Source organism: Diaphorina citri, unplaced genomic scaffold (genome assembly GCF_000475195.1).
Source record: "Diaphorina citri unplaced genomic scaffold, Diaci psyllid genome assembly version 1.1 scaffold1227, whole genome shotgun sequence".
NCBI lineage: Eukaryota > Metazoa > Arthropoda > Insecta > Hemiptera > Psyllidae > Diaphorina > Diaphorina citri.
Window position 1 is genome coordinate 39,395 of NW_007378656.1, and position 9,561 is coordinate 48,955.

Below are 9,561 nucleotides of genomic sequence, written 5' to 3' on the forward strand. Positions count from 1 at the left end.
AACTGCTCCATTGTTAATTATAATGAAAATCAATAATCATTCATCAGTTTATGGAAAAATTGAAATAGGTATTTTATTTTAAATTTATGAGAACAAAATTAATACAAGTAGGTCGGTACGTACCTAACTAACTAGTAATTAGCAATAAGAATATCTATGTGTTGGTTGTTTTTTTAAGGTTCAAGTAGTTCATCAGTTTATGGAAAAATTGAAATATTTTATTTTAAATTTATGAGAACAAAAATAATACAAGTAGGTCGGTACGTACCTAACTAACTAGTAATTAGCAATAAGAATATCTATGTGTTGGTTGTTTTTTTAAGGTTCAAGTAAATGACGGTAATTTTCGTGCATACTGTACAACCTAATTTAAAGAACTCCATTCACCCTATTTTCCTAAACTATAAAACCTTATACCTCCCTTCTCTTTCCCTTTATTACTTATTCCACATTCTGTTCTTGTACAAGTGAGGTGTCTAATACCTTAATAATATTAAAGTCGTTAAAAAAACAAACAGGAGTTCTCAGTTCTCATAAAGTTCCTGAGTTCATTGCCAAGGCCGTCAATAAATTATTAACTTTACGTATTTTTTCAAGTTTTTTTGCCTACACGCACGAAAAGCGTGAAAGCGGGGACCTAATGAAGTAAATTGGTCTGTTTTTCTGTGTTTTCCAAATGTTTTTACAGTTGTTTTTTAGAGTTTCGTTAAAAAATTTTGGAAAAAATACGACTCCCTAAAGAAAAAGACATAATCTCGTGGTACCTTGCCTCTATGGATTTTTATTAGACACTAAAAAGTACCCAATTGCAGATTGGCAAATTAAAACACTAAGACAAATCTGCCAAGTCTCTAAATATGACATTTAATAAAATTACAATTCATTATTCGGCCCTAAATGTCTACCTTGCATGCAATCCGGAAACCAACCCTTTCAAGTTACAACTAGCATAGGTACTCCAATATCCATTTTGAATTTGAAACCTCAATATAAACGTATAGGTAGATTTCAACCACATCAGTTTTTCACAAAAGCTTCTGCTAAGTACCTTTCCAACAATAGAATAATGGAATTTATTTTTAATACCGACGGGAAACCTCAAAATCCTCATAATATCATATGAAAAACTGAGGTTTCCGAATTAAAACTTTCGACTGCAAAGTTGCCAACTCGAACCACCGAATGGCAAATGGCGTTAACTTTTTCACCCCCGGCATCCGGGATGACAAATATTTTCATTTACAGCTAGCTGAAAAGCCCAGATAGGGTTCTATGTATACTGTGCCTAGTTCTTGAACACAAAAGTTATACAAAATGCACAATGATATGAGATATGAGTACCCATCCAGGAAAATTAATTGAAGATATCATCATTATCTAATATCTATTATTCTAATCCCTTATTTAGCGCCGACTTTATACAATAAGTAGGTGTTTTTCCATATTATATAAAATTCCAAAGATTAGGTAATTTATTTTAGACATGGGCTTGTTCCGATGTTCCTGTGAATAGAAATTTTATTTGAGAAGTTTCCATCTATTTGTTATTTGATACAAATCTCCCAATATAAATAAATACCTATTCAATAAATGTTATGCCCATCCGTAAAAGCCGGAGCTTGTGCCACCGATGGGGAAATAGTAGTAGTTATTGGTTAACTATGGTCTCAGAAGGACCGGTGTATATCCCATCCCTGTGCCTAGTTCTTGAACATAAAAGTTATACAAAATGCACAATGATATGAGTACCCATCCAGGAAAATTAATTGAAGATATTCTAATCCCTTATTTAGCGCCGACTTTATACAATAAGTAGGTGTTTTTCCATATTATATAAAATTCCAAAGATTAGGTAATTTATGAACTAAACCTTAAATTAAATGTAATGAAAAATAGGTAGATGAAATAATTTTGTAAATCAAGTTGTACAACTAACACCCTAACAGTACCTCGCAAAACCTATACCAGATAGGATGGTAATTTTTATTTTCAAGTCTTTGTCTTCTATTACATTCGATTTCTGAAGTATAGGAGGGTAAAAACTAATTGAGGAGCCTACTTACCGAAAATAAAATAAATTATAGGTAAGAATCCATAATACTATTAATTAAAAATTAAACTTTTTTAAAAAAAGCCGAAATGGATTTGAATCACCACTGACTATCGCTAATGTCCTCGCAAAATTTTGTTCAAAATTACGTAATTTTTAAGACAATTTTCACACGGGGTGAAAAAATAGCATGTGCGCTCCACAAAACGTGTTTCGGTACTAACGAAAACGAAATAAAATGTTAGCTAATTGATCAAGTGTTGTACAACATAATTATGTATATCGGCACCAAAAATAACAAATTCGAAGGGAAAAATAATCGTAGTTTTCAGAATTACAAGACTTTTTAGCCTGAGCATAATATCGAGTACTTGTATTTATGTACATGGAATTATAAATTATAACCAATGTATGCATTTAATGCATTACCTTGAGTCCGATTGTTCTTCTTCTTGGTCGAATTCCTTTCCTTGTCCAGTCGCGTAGGATCAGATAGAGTTGGTACCAGGAAGTTCCTTGAACCCCGAGGTAATCCTGTGGTGCTATCGATGCTTTCTGATGGGGGGATCCCAGTGGAACTTTTAGACATAAATAACCAGACCAATACACCCACAGTATGAAGAGGGAGGAATTTTCCCTTTTTTTCAGCAAAGAGACATTGATAGCCTTGGTCTTTCTTTGCTTTTCTTTACACAATATTTATTTCTAAATTTTTGGGGAGAAAAAGTGTTAGCTAATTGATCAAGTGTTGTACAACATAATTATGTATATCGGCACCAAAAATAACAAATTCGAAGGGAATAATAATTGTAGTTTTCAGAATTACAAGACTTTTTAGCCTGAGCATAATATCGAGTACTTGTATTTGTGTACATGGAATTATAAATTATAACCAATGTATGTATTACCTTGAGTCCGATTGTTCTTCTTCTTGGTCGAATTCCTTTCCTTGTCCAGTCGCGTAGGATCAGATAGAGTGGGTACCAGGAAGTTCCTTGAACCCCGAGGTAATCCTGTGGTGCTATCGATGCTTTCTGATGGGGGGATCCCAGTGGAACTTTTAGACATCAGCAAAGAGACATTGATAGCCTTGGTCTTTCTTTGCTTTTCTTTACACAATATTTATTTCTAAATTTTTGGGGAGAAAAAAGGATAGCCCTTTTTGGAAAAAAAAAGCTTTTAAATTCTGGAAAAAGTTTTTTGTAACCCGAATAAAATTCGGCCCGAGAGACCAACATCTTGCAGTTTGGCTGGATAAATGTAATGAAAAATAGATGAAATAATTATGTAAATCAAGTTGTACAACTAACACCCTAACAGTACCTCGCAAAACCTATAGCAGATAGGATGGTAATTACTTTCTTTTCAAGTCTTTGTCTTCTATTACATTCGATTTCTGAAGTATGGGAGGGTAAAAACTAATTGAGGAGCCTACTTACCGAAAATAAAATAAATTCTAGGTAAGAATCCATAATACTATTAATTTAAAATTGAACTTTAAAAAAAAGCCGAAATGGATTTGAATCACCACTGACTATCGCTAATGTCCTCGCAAAATTTTGTTCAAAATTACGTAATTTTTAAGACAATTTTCACACGGGGTGAAAAAATAGCATGTGCGCTCCACAAAACGTGTTTCGGTACTAACGAAAACGAAATAAATAACCAGACCAATACACCCACAGTATGAAGAGGGAGGATTTTTCCCTTTTTTTCAGCAAAGAGACATTGATAGCCTTGGTCTTTCTTTGCTTTTCTTTACACAATATTTATTTCTAAATTTTTGGGGAGAAAAAAGGATAGCCTTTTTTGGAAAAAAAAGCTTTTAAGTTCTGGAAAAAGTTTTTTGTAACCCGAATAAAATTCGGCCCGAGAGACCAACATCTTGCAGTTTGGCTGGAATTCCTACCATTGCCTATCCCTTATCTTGTGGTCTTGAAGGAGCTGATTAGATTAGACTGAGAAAAAAAGAATGAGAGTTCATTAGAACAAAATGAGAGGAAAGATTGAGGGCGAAAGACTAGAGATCGGAAGATTACCAGTTTTCATCTTCAGATTCCAAACAGTTCGAAACTTTTAACAGATATGTATATGTACATAAATATGTATGCAAAACATTACCTACATGATTGCTGATATTGCTGATGCCTCCTTCTTTCAATCTATTACCTACATAAATGCTTTTAAATTCTGGAAAAAGTTTTTTGTAACCCGAATAAAATTCGGCCCGAGAGACCAACATCTTGCAGTTTGGCTGGAATTCCTGCCATTGCCTATCCCTATCTTGTGGTCTTGAAGAAGCTGATTAGATTAGACTGAGAAAAAAAGAATGAGAGTTCATTAGAACAAAATGAGAGGAAAGATTGAGGGCGAAAGACTAGAGATCGGAAGATTACCAGTTTTCATCTTCAGATTCCAAAGAGTTCGAAACTTTTAATAGATATGTACATGTACATAAATATGTATGCAAAACATTACCTACATGATTGCTGATATTGCTGATGCCTCCTTCTTTCAATCTATTACCTACATAAATTGGAAAATCGGTCAACGACATTTGGAAGAGAATGGGAGGGAGGGAGGGAGAGAAAATTATATAGAAAGGGAAAGTAGGGAACAACTAAAATGAAAGGTTTATCCGTTGACAAAACGGCAGAGAGTTTTACCAAGGTTTTTTACCGTCCAATAAATCACCTGATACAAAAGACTGTAGACCTAACTCAATTTCGTACCAGTCCTACCTCATGATTACTTATTGATAATTTATTACCCACCTAAACCTAAAAAAGCAATCACAATCCCTCATCAGAAGCAAGGTCTGAATAGACCCTTGTTAGTTCATTTAATAAAGGACGAAAATGGAAAATTCAAAATCACCCCGAAACTCCCAAGAGGAAAATGTCTCCAACAATAATAATTGAAATTTACCTTCGTCTTCGTCTCTATCTTTGAATTTTTTGCAAACTTAACAAAGTTTTATCTTACAAAAGGTTTTAAGGGAGGTTGGGTAGACTATATTTAGTTCTTTGGTAGAGATTTATAATTTTGTGAATTTGACGTTAAAAGCTTCTGCCTTTTTTTGCGTTTGTAAATAAAACCCTTGTTTCTCTCGCTCTACAAGAATTAGCAAAAGGACAAAGGTAGGCTCCTACCTACTTAATTTTTATCCTTATTTTTTCCGAAGAAAAAAAGAAACTGTAAGTATTAATACTTAACTCTCCCCGGAAAAGGGGGGGGGGGAAATGCGTGAAAATATAAAAGAGGTATGAAATTACACAGAAAACCATTCGCCCTAAAGCGACTCAAGCTGAGGACAAGCATAAAGTATCTCATTTAACTTCCCCCAAACCATCCCATCCGTTATGGTACTACAGAAAAATTCAATTTGTACAAACACCGTTTGTAACGCAGGGTGGAGGGGCAGAATAGAGATTTGTTAGAACAAGATTATTGTAATGACGAAAAAAAGGGGGGAAATGCGTGAAAATATAAAAGAGGTATGAAATTACACGGAAAACCATTCGTCCTAAAGCGACTCAAGCTGAGGACAAGCATAAAGTATCTCATATAACTTCCCCCCCACTCACCTTCCCATCCGCTATGGTGCTACAAAAAAAATTCAATTTGTACAACCACCGTTTGTAACGCAGGGTGGAGGGGCAGAATAGAGATTTGTTAGAACAAGATTATTGTAATGACGAGAAATAAAACACGAACCGTGCAGATATGTACATGTACATAAATATGTATGCAAAACATTACCTACATGATTGCTGATAATGCTGATGCCTCCTTCTTTCAATCTATTACCTACATAAATATGTAAAACATCACATCATGATCCTGATGCTTCTTTATCGAGGTCAAAGTTCTCAAACAGGTATGTTAAATCGTATTGATACAGACAAAGTATTAGATTGTATAGTTATAGACACACATACTTCTACACATACAAATAATAAATTTTTGGATTTATCTTACTAGGAAATATAGTATTTTAGGGGAACCTCTGAAAGAACACGAACCGTGGAGAAAACGAGGAGGAAAAAATGCAGAGAAACAAGCAGGTGGGTACTCGAGAAATTAGGTACCAGTGAAGTTTTTCTCAGGGGGGTTAAAGCCATTAGCGGGAGGGCGGGGAAATTGGGAGAGGATGAATTGAGAAAACTCATTACAAAACGAAAGAGGCATTTAGGATGAAATTTTTGTAGCTGGAAAAAATGTAGTGAAAGAACGAGTAGTCTGTCATCCTGTATTCTTCCCAAAGGTTTGACTTCTTTTACTGGGATTCAATTCCCTTGTGAACATAGCTGACCCTTATACTGTCTTCTCAAACAAGATTAGACTTTATTAGATAAGACATTAGATCTAAACTCTGAAAGAACGAGTAGTCTGTCATCCTGTATTCTTCCCAAAGGTTTGACTTCTTTTACTGGTATTCAATTCCCTTGTGAACATAGCTGACCCTTATACTGTCTTCTCAAACAAGATTAGACTTTATTAGATAAGACATTAGATCTAAACTCAAATTGGGAAATTGGGAGAGGATGAATTGAGAAAACTCATTACAAAACGAAAGAGGCATTTAGGATGAAATTTTTGTAGCTGGAAAAAATGTATAGTCCATCAGCTCATCGCGTAAAGCGTAAGAAAATCTTGAGGAAGAAAGACAATGACGAATTATTATTTTATTATGTAAATTCAAAGTCTACTTCAGAGATGAAATCGAGAGGGGATATTTTTCAGAACATTGGTAGGTAAGTCTATTTTGAATATTTGAATAATATTATTTTTCATTCTCATCTTTTTGTGGAATATATTATCTATTCCATTTTTACCTGGATTTGTTCCTTTGTCCCTCTCATTCTTTGGCCCTTTTCTTTTTTATATATATATATCGTAGGTACGGAAGTTTCACTAGTAAGATTTTCAAGACTGCTAATAAAAATCGGCTTGCTTAATTCATGGTCTGTGACGAAAATTGATTACATAGCGTTTAGAGACAATAACTCTACAATTAAGGTGGATTAAAAATGACAGTTCTAATGTACATAGGTAGAACTTTATTTACAGCAATTAAGTAACAATAAATCTATTTGGAGCTAATACTAACTTATTTAATGGGGGGAGAGAGAAAGTAGGGGAAAGGAGAAGGTAAAAAACACTGATAGCCGATGGCAATAAGTAGGATATTTCTCGAGTACCTACCATTCACCCTGTCGGAAAAAAAGTGTCAGCAGAATATATATATATCGTAGGTACGGAAGTTTCACTAGTAAGATTTTCAAGACTGCTAATAAAAATCGGCTTAATTCATGGTCTGTGACGAAAATTGATTACATAGCGTTTAGAGACAATAACTCTACAGTTAAGGTGGATTAAAAATGATAGTTCTAATGTACATAGGTAGAACTTTATTTACAGCAAGTAAGTAACAATAAATCTATTTAGAGCTAATACTAACTTATTTAATGGGGGGAGAGAGAAAGTAGGGGAAAGGAGAGGGTAAAAAACACTGATAGCCGATGGCAATAAGTAGGATATTTCTCGAGTACCTCCCATTCACCCTGTCGGAAAAAAAGTGTCAGCAGAGAGAAAATAAACTCATTTACAGTAGGTACATACACGTATCACCCAATATCCTACAAAGTCTACCATTACACAAACTTTGTACTGGTGAAATATTCCCATAAAATTCTCTCTTGACAGAATGCCTTCGAGGTGAAGTTATTTGTGAACATGTGAACCTCTCCAAAACTGAAAGTTGAATAAAACTCATTTACAGTAGGTAGGTACATACACGTATCACCCAATATCCTACAAAGTCTACCATTACACAAACTTTGTACTGGAGAAATATTCCCATAAAATTCTCTCTTGACAGAATGCCTTCGAGGTGAAGTTATTTGTGAACATGTGAACCTCTCCAAAACTGAAAGTTTTCTCGTTATGGTGTTGCTCAGAAAGTTTTCAATAGGACTCGAGTTTTTTTCCCCGTTTTGTAGAATTCTGTTCTTATGGTGTTTGATTGTGTAAACACTTTGTCAACTCTCTCCCCTAATTTGAGGTGGCTAACCTCTTGACTCTTTAACAAGGATGAGTTATGGCCTCAGATCCTCAGAAAAACTTGAAGATACTATTCAAATAAGATAATGAAGCCGATTTGCCTGGCAAAGTAGTAAAGTGACTATTCTGTTAAATATGTATTGTAGGTAGAGGTAGTATTTAGAAGACTGTGTTATTACTGTCAGACCATACTTTAAATTAGGTATTAATTAGGGAAATATGGAGCACAACATAAGTCACCTTTTAGGGTATTTCAGCCAAATTAGTAAAACTTAATTAGATGAATTTATTAGACTTTGTGCAACCTCCAACAAACCTAACAAAATAAATTCATAAAATTATTAAGAACAGGGACTTAATGGACACACAAAAAGTTATCACTTTGGCGGCTTTTACGTTGGGTGCCGCAGGTATTGCATGTACTAGTTACTACTTATACCGAAATTACTCCAACAGAAATAACGTTGAAGATCCTGAAGAAACCGAGGATGATTCAGAAAGCGGGGTCTGTAGCTGCAGCACTGACAGCCATGTTGATTTTCATCGGGCCTGCAGCAGACGTGCATGCAAATAAAGATAAGTATAAATAGTGCTTTGTTTAAGACTGTCAGCTTAGAACAAGTTGTTCCAGTATACCAACAGTTCAAGGATTGTCAAGTTTTTTTACTTATCTTCAATAAAGTATGTACGTCAGTTCGTATGTGTTAGTTGTTCCAGTATACCAACAGTTCAAGGATTGTCAAGTTTTTTACTTATCTTCAATAAAGTATGTACATCAGTTCGTATGTGTTACGAAAAATAATCAGGTAGACAATAAGTGTTACCTAATTGGCACCAAAAATAACAAATTCGAAGGGAAAAATACTCGTAGTTTTCAGAATTGCAAGACTTTTTAGCCTGAGCATAATATCGAGTATTTGTACAGTCTCTTATCTCTTATAGTCTAATTCTTTGACTTACAGCTTCCGTACAGAAGAAAATTCTCACCTCTCTTATCACCTCTTCTTTCTTCGCTCTTTTAGTAGTTCTTTTCTCTTTTCTTAAATTATCTGTCATACCTACATTCTTCATTATTTTACTTACAGCTTCCTTGGAGAAGAAGTTTCTCACCTCTCTTAAGTCTCTGTTTTCTTCACTCTTTTAACTCTCTTAGACATGGGCTTGTTCCGATGTTCCTGTGAATAGAAATTTTATTTAAGAAGTTTCCATCTATTTGTTATTTGATACAAATCTCTCAATATAAATAAATATTCAATAAATAATATACCCATCCATAAAAGCCGGAGCTTGTGCCACCGATGGGGAAATAGTAGTAGTTATTGGTTAACTATGGTCTCAGAAGGACCGGTGTATATCCCATCCCCGCAGACCCGCAACATAAGGGGAGGGGTGTTTATTAACCCAGGGAGCCCCCTGGCGAAACCTTACGGAAGCCCCGAAAAAGT

At 34.7% G+C, this 9,561-nt stretch overlaps 2 long non-coding RNA genes across 2 annotated transcripts; one reads left to right on the forward strand and one right to left on the reverse strand.

Annotated features, from left to right (window-relative positions):
* The first annotated feature begins 201 nt into the window (after positions 1 to 201).
* On the forward strand, positions 202 to 4,223 carry LOC113469773. The gene is made up of 3 exons (XR_003393089.1): positions 202 to 1,467; positions 1,853 to 1,896; positions 3,325 to 4,223. It is a non-coding gene; the product is annotated as an uncharacterized LOC113469773 (long non-coding RNA).
* A 3,068-nt stretch (positions 4,224 to 7,291) lies between these two features.
* LOC113469774 lies at positions 7,292 to 8,613 on the reverse strand. Its single transcript, XR_003393090.1, has 2 exons — positions 7,973 to 8,613; positions 7,292 to 7,797 (listed from the first exon to the last, which is right to left on the reverse strand). It is a non-coding gene; the product is annotated as an uncharacterized LOC113469774 (long non-coding RNA).
* Positions 8,614 to 9,561: the final 948 nt, after the last annotated feature.